Source organism: Astyanax mexicanus, chromosome 22 (genome assembly GCF_023375975.1).
Source record: "Astyanax mexicanus isolate ESR-SI-001 chromosome 22, AstMex3_surface, whole genome shotgun sequence".
Lineage (NCBI taxonomy): Eukaryota > Metazoa > Chordata > Actinopteri > Characiformes > Acestrorhamphidae > Astyanax > Astyanax mexicanus.
Window position 1 is genome coordinate 958213 of NC_064429.1, and position 22066 is coordinate 980278.

The following is a 22066-nucleotide window of genomic DNA, read 5'->3' on the forward strand; positions in this document are numbered from 1 at the left end:
CTTAGCTGCCACTAGCAGTAACAAAATAGACCACAATACAATAGTAAAGTGGCACAGTATTATTACAATGAGGCATAGATAAAGTACAAATTATAATTAACTATATCTATAAAAGTAATAGAACACCTGAAATAAGATAACATAGAAAAACATAACTAATTACAAAAATGAAAGTATATAATTAAAATCTTTATACACATTTGCATTTAGCCCTGTTGATTACAAATAGGAAATAATAATAATTAAAAAAAATAATTGCAGTGATGAATAAACAATGTGCAAGAGGTGCAGGTATATGACAATACTGAATAATCATGTAAATGTTGGTATTTAGTGTCCAGGGGTAAGAATGCAGACAATGCACAGGAGTGCGAGTAGTGAACATAAACAAACCTATGATTAAACATGGCTTAATATAATTTAATATCTTGATATGGATGAATCACTTTTTGTATTATTTCTGTTTCATTAAGTAGAAATATTAACTAATGGTGTGAAGCTGGGTTCTACAACAATCTCAAAATACTAAAATAACAAATAAGCATATTACACCAACATACTTCTCAGCAAAAATATTTATTTAATTGCCAAAATATGCTCACATATATACTGTAGATCACTAAAACCTTAACACATTGACACAAAAGAAAATAAATGTATTGATAATGTTCCACAGCACACCGTACAATACCTCACAGCACACTGGTCCCTGTTGGAGCCATTTTTATCCATAGCAATTCTATACCTAGGTCACTTATGTTCATAACCCACTAAATGTCTCCCTCATGTGTTGCATACCGGTCACTGCATCCAAGTTTTCAGGGTTATCGGGTCCTTGTAAGGGAATGAGGTAGACCTAGCTAGTGCCCAGTCAGAAGAGCAAACAGTTTTTCCACCGCAAGCTGTAATTAATTTGTTTATTTATTAGAGTTTTTTGTTACTTTCATATGTTGTGCTTTGCTTAAATAAACATCAACTAAACATCAAGACAGCATCTGCGTGTGAACTCAAGTTGGGCTGGGACAGTCCCCCTGACACACAAAAACAGTCCTGGGAACAAAAATCTGGCCAGTCCACAGTGGAATAAAACCCCTCCGACACTCCTCGTTTGCCTCCTCCTTTGTAGCCGGGTGGACATGACTTGAAAAGGGTCTTGCAGGTGAAGCACTCAGAGATGGTGTAATTCACCCTGGATTCCTCTTCTGAAAACTTGTTCCAGTTGACAACACCTGTCACTAAGCAGGACACGGCAAAAATGGCAACTAATCGTTTAAATATTCATATTGTTTTTAAATCCAGTTTACATCTTCATTTCTAAAATCTATGTGCCAGGCACAGTATGGGCAAAACTTACAGTCACGCCAACTGTTTAAATCCTGGATGACCAACAATCGCCCTGAATCTACGGCATACATACATCCCCCTGACTCAGAACCACCTCCAGGAGGATCCTTTGTAAAATTTTTATTTGGGATCTATGGGAGACCGGGAGACGGACACACAGACAACAGAATGAGTTCTATAAATTACACTTTTTTGTCCTTCTGTTTCTCTGCATACGTAATCATCTTCCTTTCACTCTGTTTGAGTTGTTCAACAACACATTAATGACCATTATCCTGCAAGTTGTCCATCCTCTAAAAATATGAAATATTTAAAATATTTAATAGAAACCTGCAGGATTGTTGCATTCTCCTGTGAGTCCTCAGGTTCTCTTCCACCTGTATATACATTTGTGTGATAACATTTTTGTGAACAGTAAAACACCTCTCGATCACAACATGAAGATATCTAGTCAGGACTGCAGCTGTCAGGCAAATAAAAAGCAATCAGCACTGACTATGCCACATAAGCTCTGATCTAATCAAAGCATTGAATACATTATTTTACTCCACTGCGGGAATGAGTGAGAGGAAAGCCGCGGCGTTAGCAGTGATAAGAAGCTGATTCTGAACTAAGTTCAGCGCGGTGTAGCGCATATTTAACCAGTGACATGTACACACAACAGTATATATTTAATCACTTATTAAATACATTATATTACTCACATTATCCTATTCCTTGGTTCCATATGAATTATTTCTTTACACCGTAGAACATAATTAGAGCAGAACACCTTATACTCAAATCTTTTTCTGTGGGTATCTGGTTTAGCATTTACTCAATAGCAACACCCATGCAGTCTGTTGTTAATCAGTTAGTTAGGTGTACCTAACAAAACATTGTCTGCATGAGTATGAAGCAAATTTGTACATCACCTTATCTGAGAAAATGGATTGGTTGTAATCTATCACACTGTTCAAAATAATACAAAAAAAAATAAAAAATCAGTGTATACCTGTGCAATCTGATTGTTCCTGGAGGTGCTGTTTCTTATAAGGAGGCTCATCACTTCCATCCTCTCCTTCAGATAACTTGCATCTTGGCCTTAATGCATCAAATCAAAAAGTAAAAATATAAAAAACAAACAAAAAACACACGCGCACACAATAAGAACCATTAAAATATATACACCTACATTTGCACAGCGAAGTTAGTCATCAGCAGAGTACACCACCATCGTCTGATGAAAGGCATGTCTTCCTGAAATAAACAAATAACCTTTTTTTGTCCAACTCAATAGACAGAATGTACTTTGAAAGAAAGTTACGATAATTAAACTGTAAAAACAAACTTCTGACCCAGAGCAATGTAAAGTGTATACTATCGGAAGTGAAAAGAAATAGTTTCAAATGAAAGGCTACAGAGATAATGAGCAACTTAAAAGCTGACATTAGTAAAAATCCTTTCTACCTACCATCAGCACATATATACCGCAGTTGTTGCCTCCTTTATGTCTTGGGATTTCCTATTAGAATTATGCAATGTAACCATCACAGTTCATCAGTTTTTAATGTAACCATCATAGTGCAATCCTCATTTTACCTCAAATGAATCTGCAGTTCTCTCAGTCCAAGTTTTGGCATCAATCATTTTTGCTATTTTTCTACAAACAATAAAAAAAAAAAAAAAACATACAATATTTTGCTCTGCACATATTAATATTTTAGTCTAGACAGGCAACATTTTCAATGATGAATAGGAGAATTTTTTTTTTTTAGTAACAGTTCTTAATATTATTAAGCTCTTAAACAATTGCTTGATCAGCAATGCAGAACACAGAATAAACAGAAAATTTATATGGAACATAAAAAAAAGGAGGAAAAAAAATAGATTACAGTTTAAAACTGAACTACTGTAATCTCAGAACAGATGCAGAACACTTGAGAGAACCTGAATGTGGCAATGTATTGTCCAAATGCAGACTGCTCAACAGGGTCAAGAAAATTCATTTCGTTCCTTTGGTTTCAATACCTGTAAAATGTATATACATATTCTTCCATACAATTTTCACTTAATGTAACTGACACTACTGACCCAAAACATGCAGCATATAGCACACTGCAATAATTTGAGGAAGGCAGAATTAAAAGAAAGATGTTGCTACACTATGTCCTACACTGGCAATATGTACATGTGGATCTTTAATGGGGTCCAGGACATGTGTCAGCTAAAGAAGGTTACACAAATTCAAGTTATGCAAATACACATGTTGAATTTCTTTAAAACCAAATGACAAAATAACAGAAAAATGCCATTTTCTGGTGATGTGGATGTAGTGGCTGAACCCATATTGGCAGCATATCCTGAGGTGCCCGAGAATTGGTACCTAAATTATAGACATACAGCGGTTTGGATGAGGGTGCTGAATAGCAAAAAGGTTTAGAGATCATCATTTTCAGTCACTTTATGATTTTCCACTTTTTCCCCCCTTCTACACCAAAATTCACCAGGTTGGGAGTTAGATGTAGTGTTAACAACCCTTCTTTGTTAAAAAAAATAGTAATTAAGTAATTAATCATACCAAAAATCCTCTTACCAGTGAACGTGTGTGCAGCAGTCACTGGAATTTTGACTGGATCCTTTTTTGTTTTTTTGTGTTGCACCTAAAAAGCAAAAACAGATGATAAATTGATTAAACCACTGGATTAAAGTTTGAGGAAAGCTTTCATTTGAACACTTAAAGCAAGCACATACCATCACTTGAACTCTTACTCACTGATTAATCTTCCTTACATATGACTGCTTGGTCAAATGCATTTAAAGTGACATAGAAATGTCCCATTGCTTTTTGAATCTTTTCTGTTATCTGTTTGTTCAATAGTTGGTTCTTGTGATGGACAATATTTCTGATTAGGAAGATCTGCACACTTGGAGTCATCATATTTAAAAAAAAAATAGTTGTTCCAAAAACGTACAGGGCTACTGTTATGGTTTGTACAGAATGCAGACATGTACAGATACTGATAAAACAGTGTTTATTATAAAATAAACAGATGTAAAACGTAGTCGGTACAGAAAAACAGGTAATCACCATAAACAGGAGCAATGAAGACAAAACCATACCATAACCATGAAACAGTCCAGAGTTCATACACGAGAGATCCAATATCAGAGGTAATCCAAGAGGCAGTAGTGAAAACACAGTCCAGGTAATACACAAACAATCCAGTATCAGAGGCAAAGGCAATAATCGGCGTCGAGAAAAACAAAAGCAAGGTCATACACGAGATAAACTGAAGACAAGAGATATAGAACCGCTTTGTAAAGAGGAGAACCTACAATACGCGGCGTGGGTGTTTGTGTGGAGTGCTCTTTTATAGTGCCAGTAATCAGTATTCGGGACTTCCTGGAGGAAGCAGGTGAGGTGTCACGTGATCAGGTGTGTGCGTGATGTCAGCGGGTGGTGCATTCTGGGTAGTGTAGTTGTTGACCTGAGAACCTCCGTTAGAGCTGGGTGTGGAAGGGACAGAGGAGCTAACAGCGCCAGACGTGACAATAGTTTACAGAATTCATCTCTCAGCCAGTTTTATGTTTAAATTAACATTTGGCTAAATGTTTGTTTTTCATATTTGTGCTTATTTTGAATTTGGTCTTAAATTTAATTTAAAGGGGCATTAGAGAAGTATTAAAGTCTTCATTTTAACTTGTCTGAAGCAATAGGAACCCTGTATGAAAGTGAATAACCACCCATTTTGACAATTTTGGGCTGACTTGTCTGACAAGGGAATAACTGGGACTGAGATACAGCCCTGAAGTATATCGAGTCCAGATTAATGATCAAAATCATCCAGGAACATAAAAACAACAAGTTCATGTTAACATTAGTTTTTGCCTGAATGTTCATTGCCCAAACAGTACCAGACTTGTATGATCCTGATTGAGAGTCTAAAAGAAAATATGAAATCATTTTATTGGCTTAGTCTGGCTTTTGGTGGGTTAATATCTTTCACACAGAAACTAATTTAAATCTTCAAGGTTTCTCTTCATTTGAGATTAAATAAATGCCAGTTTGTTTGTTTTTCTTGCGTAGAAATGGACCATGAATATCATGGTTCATTGGAAGGGCTGTCTTTGGCTACAGCCATCTACTATTCTGCTAATTGCTGCATTCTAAAAAAATGTTTTATCTTTAAACAGGATATGGCTGAGGCTGCTACACTGAGTGCAATTGAAAAAACTACAGTGGGCGTCTACGTCACCAGAGAGACGCCAGGCAGTGACTCTTCTGATGTTGGCATCATCATTGAAGGTGTTGTGGTTCTTCAGGACCTTGGTAACGTGGCCCTTGCAGTAGCCATGTTGTTTGGACTTTTTTACTCCTTGAACATGAGATACCCATCACAACTACACTTCACTTTTGAGGTGATTCAGAAGTTGGTAATGGAGTTGGATACGACTCAGCTCTCAAGAAAAGCTCAAAACTTAAAAACAAAACTGCTCCTGTAAGAAAAACTGTTGTGTACGTGATGTGGTCAGCTCCAGGTGAGAGGACCTTTAATCTCACACTTGCTCTCCGTTTTGGAGGTTGAATTTTCCGATGAACAATCAGCAAATCCGAGTTCACTGATTAACTTGCCATAAAATTAATTTTCTTTGGTTGTTTACATTTGAATAACACTACCTCCATGCTGTAAAATGCCTCTAAAATATTTTATATTTGTCTGAACGAAACTGCTGCTGTTAGGAAAATTTGCTCTTTTGTATGTGATGTGGTCAGCTCTATGTGAGAGTAAATCTAAGACTCAAACTTGCTCTCCTATGTTTTGGAGGTTGAATTTTTATTTTATTTTTTCCAAGGTGAATAAACGACTAACCACAACAAATCAGACTTCATAGTTAGGACCTTATATAAATGTATGAAAGAAATTGAAATCTCACATTTACAGTACTCTCCTGCTTTTTGGAGGTTTAATTTTCAGGGTGAACAATCAGCAACCCAAAACAAAAAAACTGTTTAATAAATTCACTGTTCAGATTGTATATATAAAAATACACACACATATATATGTATATACATTTCTCTTGTGTTTAAATTAAATGATGAAGAACACTTGTTATAAAACAAGATTTTTATTACATTGTCTGATTCTGTTTCACATGTGATTTGGTCAGCTCCAGGTGAGAGTTGTAAGTCTTAAACATGCTCTCCAATGTTTTGGAGGTTGATTGTTTTTTTTTTTCAGTTGAATAATCAGCTAACCACAACAAATCAAGTTCATTGTTGGGAACTTGTATTAAAGTTTATTCAACTCTGTAACTACCATGTTGATGGGGCCATTCCTCCCCCTGCCTTTTCTTTTAAGTTTTCTTATAGTCAGCACTTTTCAATTTCAGTTCATATTTTTCTTTAAAAGTGAAGAGCTGTAGAGCCCATCAGGACCATGAGAACTGATATGTTTGGTTTAATTTATTTGGAGTAAAGAGTTTTGAACTTATGTCACAATATTGTTGCTATTTTGACCCTGTATTTCTGTTTATAAATAAAGGTGTTGACAAGCAACTGCTAATTTGTATTATTAACAGAGGTGAAATGGGTAATAGTTGTTTACGAAAGTTATCAGGGTGTTCCTAGTAGTGTTTATTGATAGTAATAGTTTATTTGAATGTTAATGTCTGCATTTTAAATCAGTCCGGTAATTGCACTGAATTGTTTACAGTAATATTTTCATTTAATCCAGACAATATGGGCCTTAAACAGAGGGTTTGTGTTGTTTTTCCAAGATGGTTGCCTAAAAGAAAATGTCTAACTTCTGTGTTGCCATTGAGTTTAAACACTCTAAAACAGAAATAACTGTTGATTTATATCTCAGTGGAGCAGTAATGTTAGTTCAATTCTTTACCTATGGTCACTGCAGTGAAAATAGACATTTTGCTTTGAAAGATTAGTTACTGGCAACCATCGTTAAAGAAAACAATATAATCTGTTGCAAGCCCTCTATTTGTAACATTTAGTATTTGACACTTGAATATAATATCAGCATTTAAAATGAAGATAACATGTAGCATTTAAGTAAAAGTTATCGAATAGTGTTGGAATAAAGTGAGAAAATTGCAACTGATTAAAGTGTTCTAGGAGCTCTAATCACTTCATCATAACACACGTTATCAACACAAAATATACATGTTTATTAAATATGAAAAACTTGTTAATTTAACAGCAGAAATATATGGAGAGAGATTAGTCTCAAAACTCCTGACAAATGTGTAAATGATAATCCATAAATTACACATACATCACAAATACATTTCACTGTTGTCAGGCCTGAGCAACCGCGCCCCCCCTCCGGCACTCTCTGAGAGAGCACTATGCCCATATAAGGACATCCGCTCCTTCAGAGCACACACACACACACACACGGCTGCTCAGCCCTGATCACAGACTGGCTTCAGCTGCGGAGAGCAGCTTAAAAGCACGCTGCTCTCCTCCACTCTTCGCCGAGTAAGGTCTGTGTTTCCCTGCGGTTCCAGCCTGTTAGCTGTCTGTACAAAGCGTTCTCTCAGACGATCCTGTCTTCCCGTTTTCCCGGAGTCCCCTTTGCCTATTTTCTGTTATATTTTCTTATTTTGTTTCTTTGCCCAGTTTGAGTTTTTTAGTCTAGCCGTTTTCCCTAAGCTCTGCTTAGTAGTTTTTCGTTCTAGTTTGTAGCCTAGTTGTCCCGTTTTCCCCGTTGTACCGCGCTACGCGATGGTCTTATTGTTTTGGCCACTTCCTGGTTTTATTGTTTTGGCCGTTTTCCGTTTCTCCCGTTTTTCAGCTTTTTCTTTACTTTGCCCAGTCCCATTTTATTTGTCAGTTTCTAAGTTTGTTTCTAGTTTTCCCCAGTTAGTTATTGTTGCATGTTCATTGTGTTTTCATTTGTTTTCCATTTTTGAGTTTTATATTATTCCCGTGTTTCTTAATAAACACAACTGCTTCGTATTCTATCCCAGCAGTGTCTCCCTTTTCTCTCTGTCTCTGCCTGATCCCAGTCAGGTATGACAACTGTTCACAAATAAATACATTTCAGTCTGTGTCTCGCGACCTGCAATTTGTACAAATGCTGTTAAACTCATAAATACACATTTCTAGTATTTATATATAAATCATTATTTGCATGTGAAACTGAAAGCATTTCTTTTACATGTACTTGCATATTTTTTAAGCTGAAGTCTCAAAATGTATTTATAAAATGTGCATCTGCATTTGTGGATCACGTTTGTTTTTTGTTCATTTCCTCTCGCGTATTTTGGGTTTTGAGACTTTCCTCTCGCATTTTGCACCTAATCCACACACAAATGCACCACTCAATTCACAAATGTGGCAACAAGCGAACAAGCCGCCGCGAGGGGGCGCTGTTGATTTGGAGGAATGGTGTAAGGCTGGATAGGATTCATTTGTTCGCGTTTCTTCGGGTCGGCGACTTTTTACTTCTATTATAAAATAGTGTCCACGTAATTTCATACTTTAAAGTGTAAATAACAGTCAGAAAATGTTTATATGCTCATTAAAACATACAATGACTAGATTTCACTCGGTTTTCCGCTCCGTGCAATAGACTGAGTTCAGCTGATCTATTGGATTTAGCCATACCGTTTATATAAAGCTACATTATTCTGTTCAGACGGTCCGTGTACATTTTGTCAGTTTGATTCTTGAACTGAATAGAGAGTTGAAGAAACGAAAAAACGCCACTGATACATTTAAATGTAATATGGTCAAACCATTGTTCATCTTGTGTTATTTTGAGATACTAAGTCAAGTAATGACTTCTCAAAATAATGACTTTTTATCTAAAGAAATTACTTTAGATACAATTCTCAAAATATCGAGAAATAAAAAACATAATAATGAGGAAAAATGCGTGCTGAATTTACCGAACTTCTCAAGAAAATTATACACTGCAACTTGGACAAAACATAGCAGCACGAATTTTAACAAAGAGCAGAAAGAGATAATCAAATTATTGTTGTTCTAAAAACAACAATGTGCTTCTCAAATATGTCTTCATTTAATATGTAAATATTCAAAGTTTTGATATTTTAATTAATTTAACCTTGGTTAAATGTACATTGTATTGGAAGTCTGTGTTTAACATTGTTACTTTCATAACCGATATTGACCTTCTTATTTTGCAAACCATGATTAAACTATAAAATTAATATAATAAAATAAAGTGTTCCAAATTAGATTTAAAAAAATATATATTTTAAATAGAGTGCTGCCATGCCTTCTCTGAACTACAGCTTTTTTCCAGTGCTGTTAGTGAAGTCGAGCTAGTTGGTTGGTAAACTTTTAGATAGATAGATAGATAGATAGATAGATAGATAGATAGATAGATAGATAGATAGATAGATAGATAGATAGATAGATAGATAGATAGATAGATAGATAGATAGATAGATAGATAGATAGATAGATAGATAGATAGATAGATAGATAGATAGATAGATAGATAGGATACTTTATTGATCCCCGAGGGGAAATTCTTGACATCCAGCAGCAGGTGTGTATAGTACACAAAGTTACAAAAAGATAAAAAAAAATATAAATGATACATATAAATACAACAAAATAAAAAATAAAATGAAATTATAAAAGTACAGTCTTTAGTGTGTGTGTGTGATGTAAAATGGAGGTAGTGCAGTTGAACACAATAGACAGCGAACACCAGTTGATGTGCATAAAGTAAGGATAAGGATAACTGATGTCCGCCATACAGAAAGTGCAAACACAGTTATATAATAATTAAAATTTAGCAGTGCAAATGATACGTAAACAGTAGATGAATGAACTAGTGAATGAACTACTAGTGCAAAATAGGGTAGAACTATAAAAATAGTGTTATGGGCATCAGCAAGATAGTGTGACCATAGATAGATGGGGGTATGTCCATGATGTGGCCAGAATTGCTGGAAAGAAAAGGTGTCACAGAGTCTTCAGTTTGCTGTGCTGAGATGAGTTGAAAAGTCTTATGGCCTGAGGGACAAAAGACTTTCGAAGTCTGTCTGTGGAGCAGGACTGGGACAGCAGTCTGCCACTGAATGAGCTCCTCTGCCTGGTGATGGTGCTGTGCAGAGGGTGGTGAACATTGTCCATGATGTTCAGCAGCTTGCTGAGGGCTCTCCTCTCTGCCAGTGGTGTTAAGGACTCCAGCTCTAGTCCCAACACAGAACCAGCTTTCCTCACCAGCCTGTTCAGTCGTCCAGCGTCCCTCTTGCTGATGCTGCCTCCCCAGCACACTACAGTGTAAAAGAGGACGCTGGCTACCACAGACTGGTAGAACATCAGCAGGAGTTTCTGGCAGATGTTAAAGGACCCAAGCCTTCTGAGGAAGTACAGTCTGCTCTGGGCCTTCCTGTAGAGGGAGTCAGTGTTCACTGACCAGTCCAGCCTATCGTCCAGGTGCACACCAAGGTATCTGTAGGACTTGACCACTTCCACATTGACCCCCTCGACGGAGATTGGCCGCTGAGCAGAGGGCCTGGACCTTCTGAAGTCTATGCACATATCCTTGGTTTCGGAGATGTTCAGCTGTAGATGGTTAGTTTTGCACCACACCACAAAATCCTCAACCAGGGTTCTGTACTCCCTCTCATCACCATTACGCACACACCCCACGATTGCAGTGTCGTCAGAGAACTTCTGCATGTGGCATGACTCCGAGTGGTATTTGAAGTCTGATGTGTACAGTGTGAACAGGACTGGAGAGAGAACAGTCCCCTGTGGTGCTCCTGTGCTGCTGATCACTGTATCAGAGGAGCAGTCCCTGATCAAATCAAATCAAATTTATTTGTATAGCGCTTTTTACAACAGGTGTTGGCACAAAGCAGCTTTACAGAAACATGATTACAGGACAAAGAATCAGGCAAAACATTACACATAGAATATACATAATACAGAACCCCCAGTGAGCGCGGAGGCAAGGAAAAACTCCCTCAGAGCTGCAGGAGGAGGAAGAAACCTTGGGAGGACCAAGACTCACCTGATCCTGACAGTAAGGTAGTCAGTGATCCAGGTGACCAGGTGCATGTCCACCTCCATCTTCATCAGCTTGTCTCTCAGCAGTAGGGGCTGTATGGTGCTGAAGGCACTGGAGAAGTCGAAGAACATGACCCTCACAGCACCTCCCCCCTTGTCCAGATGAGAGTGAGCTCTGTGCAGAAGATAGAGGATGGCATCTTCCACTCCCACCTTTTCACAGTACGCAAACTGCAGTGGTGGACCTGAGGTCTGAGGTGGTCCAGCAGCAGTCGCTCCATGGTCTTCATCACGTGAGATGTCAAAGCAACCGGCCTGTAGTCATTCAGCTCCTTCGGGTGTGCCTTCTTAGGAACTGGAACGAGGCAGGTTGTCTTCCACGTGGCAGGAACTCTCCCTAGGCACACTCTGTCCGGGCCAGCTGCCTTCCTGGAGTGAAGTCTCCTCAGCTGTTTCCTGACTTGGTCTGCAGTAAAGGTTGGTGGACTGGAGGAGCTGATTTGTCTGCTAGCTGATAGTGTTGATGGTGGTGACGATGATGATGAAGAAGATGGTGGGGGTGAGGGTGATGGTGGTGATGATGAAGAAGATGGTTGGGGTGAGGGTGATGGTGGTGATGAAGATGGTGGAGGTGAGGGTGATGAAGATGATGATGGAGGTGATGAGGGTGGTGGTGGTGGTGGTGGTGAAGATGGAGGTGAGGGTAATGTGGTGATGATGATGATGATGATGATGATGAAGATGGTGGAGATGGAGATGATGATGGTGGTGGCGGTGGAGATGGAGATGATGGTAAAGCTGCAGGGGGGTAGAAGGAGGGGGCAGCAGGAGCAGGACAGTCAAACCTGTTGTAAAAGTTGTTAAACTGGTTTGCTCTGTCCACACCCCCATCTGCTGGGTTGCCGCTGTTGTTCTTGCACCCAGTGATGGTTTTCATCGCACCCCAGACTTCCTTCGTGTTGTTATCTTGCAGCTTTCTTTCCACCTTTTTCCTGTAAGACTCCTTGGCCTCTTTAAGACGTACCTTGAGTTCCCCCTGTACGCGCTTCAGCTCTACCAGGTTTCCATCTTTGAATGCCCTCTTCTTTTGGTTGAGGAGGTCCTTGACGGTGCTGGTAATCCAAGGTTTGTTGTTTGGAAAGCAGCGTACAGTCTTTGAGGGAATAGCAACATCCATACAGAAATTCAAGTAGTCTGTAACACAGTGAGTCACCCCCTCAATGTCCTCACCATGTGGGTGCAGCAGCACGCTCCAGTCAGTGGTGTCATAGCAGTCCCTTAGGGCTTCCTCTGCTTCAGGAGACCAGACTCTGAATGAGCGTGTGGTAGTGGGCTGCCTCAGTACCAGTGGTTTGTACTGAGGCTGTAGGAACACCAGGTTGTGATCTGATCTCACCAGCGGTGGTAGTGGAATAGCCCTGTATGCATCCCTCACATTAGCATACAGCAAGTCTATGGTTCTGTTCTTCCTGGTGGGACAGTCCACAAACTGGAAAAAGGCAGGCAGTGTAGAGTCCAGCGTTACGTGATTAAAATCACCAGTAATCACATAGAAGGCGTCAGGGTGCTGTGTCTGCAGCGCTGCGACGGTGGAGTGGATGACGTCACACGCCGCCTGTACGTCCGCTCTTGGCTGAATGTAAACACAGTCGAGGATCGCATGAGAGAGCATGTAATAAGGTCGGAGACTCACCGCTAACAGTTCAATATCCCGACAGCAGATCACCTCCTTCACGTTTACATGTCCAGGGTTGCACCATCTGTTGTTAATGAAAAGCGCGATTCCCCCACCTTTCCGCTTCCCGCATAGCGCCGGGTCCCTATCCCCTCTCACTGTAGAGAAGCCGGGTAGCTCCACGTTAGCATCCGGCGTGTCGGGGGTGAGCCAGGTCTCGGTGAAACACAGCACGCTACACTCCCTGTAGAGCTTCTGATTCTTCACCAGACACGCTAGCTCGTCGGTTTTGTTGGTCAGTGAGTTGACATTCCCCATAACCACCGACGGAACTGAGGGTTTGTACCTCCAGCGCTTCTCCGTACTCTTAGCCTTTAGCTTAGCCTTTAGCTTAGCTCCGGCCCTACAGCCTCGGTAATTCCTCCTTAGTTCCCCCGGTATTGTGTGGACAATGCCCCCACGTCCCGCGGGTCGAAGGGCCAGCAGTTCTTCACGGGAATAAACACGATATTCCTCGCTGCCCCGCATGTTTACACTAAAAATATCCTTAGGATATAAATAAGATGCACACTAGACATGTGTAGTAGCACAGAGACGATAAATAAACGTAAAAAAACTCGAAAACACACACAAAGGAGACGGAGCTACTGGAACAGGCAGCCACTCGCGTCGGCGCCGGCGAAATAATTTTTCACTTTTTCACTGGTTTGTAAATGATGGACAGCAGCTCTCAGTTATTGTTATGTGCAACAAAACTTAAAAAAAAAAAAAAACAACTGAACAACATAATGTCCAATATAATGGATTTCAGAGTCTGAAAGGGTTACGTGGGCTCTCCTGTTTGGCGCCAAAACCTGTGGAAGAGGACCTCATTGTATTTGGAGGGGTTTCAAGGTCAAACCTACGCCGATTTTGCTCGGAACTCGGCTTACAAAGAGAGCGGATTCAGAACGACAAGCTTGAAGTCGCAGTTGCCCAGGCTGTTAATGAGGTAAGCAATATTCATACCTGTCAAGTCTCCCGTTTTGGCCGGGAAACTACCGTATTTTACTCCTCTTTCCCGCCGTCCTCCCGTATTAGTATTTTCCCGTAAATTTCCCGTATTATATAAAAAAAAAAAAAAAAAAAAAAAACTTTACTATTGAGGCGACAGGGCACTGGTCACTGTGTGTCTCTTAACCAATGGTAGTGCCGGTTCTAGGAGAAAGTCCCGCCTTTCAGGTGAAACAGCCAATCAGGTTCCTGGTTTCGCGGAGCGCAATGTAGGAAAGCCCCGCCCCCCTCGCTGTGAGAGCTAGTCGGAGCAGCTGACGTTAAAGCATATCTGGATATACAGCGAGGTAACGGAGCTAAACATGTAAACTATGATGACGTTGTTTCTGAAACAGTCGGATCAAACCGACTGTGTGCTTAAGAAAATACAGCTTGTGACTCAGTTAGCTTAACTTTACAATTAGATGTTCAACCTGCCCTGATCAGCCAATAACTATTTCATTTTCAAACTGTGTTTATTAATTTAGGTTTGCAGGCCTACTGTAAGCTATAATGAACGAAACTGTATTTATTTTTTATTAGTTCAGGGCTAGTTTAAGAGTATTGTGGTGTAATTTAATATTTAGAAGGGGCAGAAGAGATGGTTGATCTGGAGAGAGAGAAAATGTGAAGAGGGCTGAAATTAACTGACTGACAGGACTGGACTGATCAATAGAAAGAAGTATTAATTAAATTATTAATTGTTTAGGCCCCTTTGGACTAATATTTACTTATGCAATATATCTGGTCCATGTCATTTTTGTAAAAGCTGATGATTTCATGTAAATGTCTAGAAAAGGGTTTTACTTAGGGTGTAGTATTAGAATTACATATGTAGGAATGTCCACAACATTTCAGTGTCAACAAAGATAGACCTGTCAGATTCTGATAATCTAATTGTAGTTTGTAAAATGTTCCCAGGTGGTTATTTTAGATTTATTGTAAACCTATCTTAAAATATAAGGGATTCTGAACCTCGGTTGGGTTGGTGGGCGACTCGAAGCAGGTGACGGAAAATTTCCCTTATTTTTAAGTCCAAAACTTGACAGGTATGAATATTCAATTTTATATATAGCGTGATTGTCATTCTAGGTTTAAGCTAAAGTAGACACTTGGGCCCAGACATTCAATAAAATCCTGATTTTTATTTCTATCATTCGGGTTCCATTTGAGAACATAAAATGGAGAAAGAAATGAACAAAACAGACTTCCGGGAAGATGGCGAGAGCGATGGCAGCATAGTTGCACTACTCCTCCGACAATTTCTATTTTTGCCCCTCTAAAAGGTTATTATTCAAACAAATTTTTAAGAAAAAACATCTGTACGGGGGGGCGACAATGACCAGAGAGAAAAATAGAACCAGAGGCACGACGGAGACTTCAGGGAGTGAACAAAAAACGCAGGGTGCAGCTAACATGGCAACACAAGAACTAGCCAGCGGGCTACAACCAGCAGCGCCGGGAAACAGTGAAGTCGACCTGAAAACTATTCTAGGAGAGATTCAAAGCTTTCGAAGGGAGAGCAACCAGCAACTGGAAGAGATTAAAGGAGAACTGAACAAAACAAACCAAAGAATTCAACAGGCTGAGGACCGTATTGAAGATGTGGAAACACGGGTTCAGAACATGGAGGAGGTGATACGCAAGGTGATTAAACTGCAGTCACTACATGAAAAAAAGATGGTTGACCTGGAGGGACGCTCAAGAAGGGACAACATTCGTATCTACAATGTTCCCGAACACGCGGAGGGTGAGTCTGTTAGCAATTTTGTGAAACAGCTTCTGTGTGATGAACTTGGAATTCCTCCAGCAGACCTGGAGATTGAACGCGCCCACAGGGCGCTAGCCCCGCAACCGGCAGAGAACAACAAGCCTAGATCCATTGTGGTCAAATTTTCTACGTTTAGAATGAAGGAGGAAACCATTCGAAAGGCTTGGGCGAAAAAGCAAATCCACGTGAACGGACAAAGGATTTACTTTGACCATGATTACCCTTCGGAGGTGCTGAGGAAACGAAAGGAATACACTGAGGTGAAGCGGGCGCTAAAGGACAAGCAAATACGGTTCCAAACTCCTTATCCGGCGCGGTTACGGGTGTTTTATGAGGACGGAACACATTTGTACAACACGGCTGAAGAAGCCGCGAAGGGTTTGGAGGCGAGAGGATTTCAAGTTAAAAAGACCAGCGCTACAGAAAGCCTCGCCGAACAACTGGAACGACATGCCTGGGACTGTGGACCGAAGCAGCGCGGGGAAAAAGCAGCAAAGATGCCTGACTTTAAAGAACGGCTGCGTCCTTTCAGGAGATAAACTATGCGGGTGACTGAAGTCTCCTTTACACCAAGAGTTAAGTAAACTAACGATACAACTGTAAGGTACATAACTGATATACTGGTGAACGGAATTGTTCAGATCCCCAATAAGTGTCTGAGTTTGCGCATTTATTTGACTTTCAGCCGACTTTTTTTTTAAGAAATGCTATAACAGTTGTCATATCGTTCATTTCTAATTATCTCTGGTGGATTTAATATATACATGTATGCAAAGTGGTACATATAGAATTGTTGGAATTGTTACTGCTACAATTGCTATGTTGCAAAGGAGGGCCCTATATCTACTAACCGTAGAGGAGGCTTTCCCTCCACAGCTAAGAACCATCAATAGCTCATTGAAGGGTCATTTTGTTAAGACCCCTCAATTGGAAGCATGTTCTAAGATGTTTCTTTTTCGTTTTGTTTATACTTGTTGCAAGTTCTGTTACTTAACCTACAGGGAATGTTTATGCATATGGTTCATTTATTTATCTGTGTATTTTTTTCTAGACATGATAAACCAAAATAACCTTAATGAGTAGAGAAGATATTAAAATTATTTCCTTTAATGTTAACGGCATAGTAAATCCAGTCAAGCGAGCTAAAATACTATCAAAAATGAAAAAAGAAAAAGCCCAAATTGTATACCTACAAGAAACGCATTTAACTGACGGTGAACATGAGAAATTAAGTAGAATGGGATACAGCCAAGTGTATTTCTCATCATATTGTTCGGGACATAGAAGAGGTGTAGCCATTCTAATCTCCAATAAGATTGTATTTGAAAAAATACATACATGTATAGATAAGGAGGGAAGATATATCCTGGTGAGGGGAAAGGTAAATGGTACACTGGTGACACTGCTTAATATATATGCCCCACCAGGGAGTGAAATAAATTTTTTCCAAAATATTTTTGATATGATAATTTCAGAAACACAGGGAGCACTAATATGTGGAGGGGACTTTAATGTCCATTTACATCCAGATCTAGATACATCAAATAAGAAAGCACCCTTTCCAAAACCCCTTATTCGTAAGCTTAACTTACTTATGAAAGATATCGGACTTATCGATGTCTGGAGAGATTTGTTCCCCAAGGAAAAGGACTATACTTATTTTTCATCTCGACATTCAGTGTATACTAGAATAGATTATTTTATTATGTTTGGTAAAGACAGATTAAAGGTTAATAGTTGTGATATAGGAACAATCGACCTTAGTGATCACTCACCAATATATTTAAGTGTGGATTTAGGTTGTAAACCTAGAAATACAACATGGAAATTTAATTCAAGCTTGTTAAATGACCCGCTAATTAAAACACAGATTAAATCTGAAATCTGCACCTATTTGGAAAACAATGATAATGGGGAGGTTCCACCTCATATTGTTTGGGATGCGGCTAAGGCAGTTTTAAGAGGCAAACTGATTGCATTAGCCTCATGGAAGAAGAAAATAAGACTCCAAAGACTACAACAATTACAAAATGAATTAGACCAACTAGAAAAAGAGCATAAATATAACCAAACCCAGTCAATATTGGAACAAATTAAAAAAGTGCAAACTGAAATCAATATGATATATACTCAAGAAATTGAAAAAAAGATTATGTTTACAAAACAGAAATATTACGAGGATGGTTCTAAATCAATGAAACTATTGTCCAGAAAATTAAGACAACAACAAACCAACAGTACAATTTTTAAAATTAAGGATCCGGAAAATAACGTTATACAAACAAAACAGGAAAATATTCATAAAGCCTTTGAAAAATTTTATCACAAACTATATTCTAGACCGGAAGAAGGGAGGGAATCAGATATTGATACTTTCTTAGATACTTTGAACTTGCCTACTTTGACTGAAAGCCAAAACAGTCAAATGACTGCAGATATAACGGAAGAAGAGGTTAAAACTGCGATTGGAAGATTAAAGGGAAACAAATCGCCAGGTTCTGATGGATTTACAGCAGAGTGGTATAAAGCCTTCCAAAAGGAACTAATTCCTATCTTGTTGTCTGCTTTTAACTGGGCATTAAAGAAGGCGGAAATTCCTCCGTCATGGAGACAAGCAGAAATATCAGTTATACCAAAAGAGGGCAAAGATAAATTAGAATGTGGATCTTATAGACCTATATCCGTACTAAATGTAGACTATCGTCTTTATACATCTATTATGGCTAAGAGACTGGACAAGTTCCTCCCAAATCTGATTCATAATGACCAAACAGGTTTCATAGTTCACCGACAAACACAGGACAATATCCGAAGAACATTACATATAATGCATAACATTCAGCAGAACAAAATAAAAGCAATGATTCTGAGTCTAGACGCCGAAAAGGCATTTGATTCTGTTAGATGGTCTTACTTATATAAGGTCTTGGAAAAATTTAATTTTCATGAAACTATAATTAAAAGTATACAGGCACTCTATGATAACCCAATAGCAAGAATCAAAATTAATGGATGTTTGACAGAATCTTTTATTTTAAAGAGAGGTACCAGACAAGGCTGTGCCTGGTCCCCTTTACTGTTCGTGTTATATTTGGAACCCTTGGCCCAATGTATTAGGCAAAATAAAAAAATTCTAGGTATTAATATAAATGATGTGGAACATAAAATTGCATGTTATGCGGATGATATTATAATTTATTTGGGTAATCCAAATAAAAGTTTACCTGAATTAATGAAGCAGTTTCAGGATTTTGGGCCGGTATCGGGATATAAGTTGAATATAAACAAGACAGAAATTCTTACATATAACTATGAGCCACCTCCAATTATTAAGGACACCTATTCTCTAAAATGGAATACAAAATCAATCAAATATCTTGGGGTTAACTTGACAAAAAATATATCTAAATTATGGGAAAAAAACTATGGACCTCTCCATACAAAAATTCGAGAAGACCTAAATAGATGGAGTCTTGTTCCTTTCCTGAGTCTGAGCTCAAGAATTAACTCAATAAAAATGAACATATTGCCAAGATTTTTATATTTATTCCAGACCTTCCCAATTGAAATTGAAAAGAAATATTTTTTAGAATGGGATAAAATGATCTCACGCTTCATCTGGCATGGAAAAAAGCCCAGAATACGGTTTAAAACTTTACTGTTATCAAAAGAAAGAGGAGGATGGGCCCTACCATCATTAAGGAATTACTATTGGGCAGCTCAGATTAGAGCAATAGTGTGCTGGTGTAATCCAAAATATCAGGCACAGTGGAAATCTATAGAGAATATTACAACCCATAATATCCCTATACAAGCTATATTGGCAGATAGAGATTTAAAAAGACATATAGAAGAAATTAACAACCCATGGGCAAAACATACACTGAAGATGTGGAACATTGTTGTTAGAAAATATAAATTGACAGACCATATTAAAATTTTGACATGGATAGCATATGATTCAGAATTCCCATCAAATAGATTGGATAGCAGATTGAAAATATGGGTAATAAAGGGAATAACAGCTTTGTGTTCCATAGTAGAGGGAGGAGAAATTATGACTTTTCAAACACTAAAAGAACGTTTCTTATTAGAGAACCAAGACTTTTATAGATATCTTCAAATCAGAAGTTACTTTAATCAAAAAGTAAAGACAAAATATGGGGACAAGCAAATTGAATTTATAGATTTGATGACCCAAGCATACTCATCTAAAGATGAAGCATGTTATAAAATTATATCTAAGATTTATAAATCTTTCAGGAGTATAGCTACGCACTCAACATCATATGTCAAACAAAAATGGGAAAAGGAGGGAGCAATGATAATTACAGACGAAGAATGGTCAAACATATGGAAATTTCAATGGAAAAGCACCAAATCACTAAAATGGAGGGAATTTTGCTGGAAAAATGTAATTAGATTTTTTTATTACACCAAAGCAGACTGCCCATATAGATTCCACTACACCTATATGTTGGAGGAAATGTGGATGCCAAGAAGCAAACCACTATCATCTATTTTGGGGGTGTCCAAATATAAAAAGATTTTGGGATGATATATTGGAGGCTCTTCAACATATATTTAGAATGGAGTTCCCTTTAGATTGTAAGATGTTGTATTTAGGCTATATTCACCCTGACATAGAACAAATAGATAAATACTTGCTGGCTGTTCTTTTAGCAGCCAGTAAAAAAGCTCTGACCAGAAAATGGATGCAACAGGAAGGACCAACCTTAGATGACTGGATAAACGTAACTAAGGAGATTTATCTAATGGAAAAGATAACATTCTCAGTGAATATAAAAATGGATTTGTTTAAAAAACATTGGAATAAATGGACAAAGTATATATTAGAAATAAGACCAGATGACTTGTTAGAAATATACATAGAAGGAAACACTTGAGTGGTAATTTAAGCTAATGATGTAACTCTGATTGGTTTAAGGACTGAATATTTTTTTTTTATGTATAAATGTATTATTTATATTCATTTTTCTTTTTCGATTGCTGCTCTGGACTTTTTGATATGCAAATGTATTCCCTGGATGTATATAGTTTTGTTATGGATGCTCAATAATTTTAGGCAATGTTAAAACTCTTAATAAGTAACTCTGTATGTTTTTCTGTAATGCCTTTCTAAACAGAAAAAAAAAAAAAAGAAAGAAATGAACAAAACACATATAATTGTCGGGTTCTCTGATTTAGTTATTTTACATGCTAAGTATGTTATAAAAGAGTAGTGTGGGATTTCTGGAGAAATGGTTCAGGTGGTTTCAGACATCTGAAAATCGTTATGTAAATAGTTGTATTAGTGCTGATAACTGGAATTTGTAAGGTTGCCAGGAAATTACAATTACAATACCCAAATTAAGCAGCGCTTCTCGCAATGATCTATAGCTACCAATGGGACGCACTGCCAACGTTGCTAAGATACGTTAAAGCTCGCCCAAACAGACAAGATTACTTTATACAGAGGGATAATATTTAAAGGTCACCTTCCGTCGTTTTTTCTTTCATTTTAAAATGTCTAGTTGTGGTCTCTAGTATGAATGAATGACATGTGAGCCGTTTTTGTAAAAAAAAAGTGCTCAGGTGTCTCTGTATAGCTCTTTTTTAATGGACTGTTTTAGGGGTGTGTCCAAAATGACCGGATTCCAGCTTTGCTCATGAATATTTATACATGCAAACAGCATGCAAATATCTCTCCTCTGATTGGCTAGGAGCACTGCGACGCCCCTCCACCGCTCTGCCGCTCACTGCCTCCCACCTCCTAAAGGTGCTTGCACACTGAACGCGGTATGCCGCGCGGCATTCCGCTGTGCTGCCGCTCTGCTCTACGCTGGTCAGTTGCGGGTGCGTTGCGCTGCTGCTGACGCCAAGCGTCTCCTGCTGATAATAGGCGGAGTTTTCTAAAACCCATCACCTCTGTGAGCGGTGTTTTGTAGTTTTGAGTCTCTACAGCCTCTGTGGATCTGTATATGTTTCTCAGCCTCAGAACAAAGCTCTGATTCTTCTCTTCCTCCTGTTATCTCTATATGAGTGTAGGGAAGTGATGTACAGCTGAGGGGATTCACTAATCGCTATTATTAGTCTCTCGCGCACGTTTATTGTTGTTTGGACTACAGTTTCTCTCTAGTCGCGTGAGTTCACGTCATGCGTTTTCTGCCGAGGTACCGCTTGCCGCGAGGTCAAAGTTGAACCATGTTGAACTTTGCCCGCGGTAAGCGGTAGCGCGGTGGAGGCG

The 22066-nt window shown here is 38.7% G+C and overlaps 1 long non-coding RNA gene across 1 annotated transcript; it reads right to left on the minus strand.

Annotated features, from left to right (window-relative positions):
- Positions 1-1578: 1578 nt before the first annotated feature.
- On the minus strand, positions 1579-3981 carry LOC125787075 (uncharacterized). Its single transcript, XR_007428996.1, has 5 exons — positions 3920-3981; positions 2926-2986; positions 2798-2848; positions 2519-2583; positions 1579-2427 (listed from the first exon to the last, which is right to left on the minus strand). It is a non-coding gene; the product is annotated as an uncharacterized LOC125787075 (long non-coding RNA).
- Between the last annotated feature and the right edge of the window lie 18085 nt (positions 3982-22066).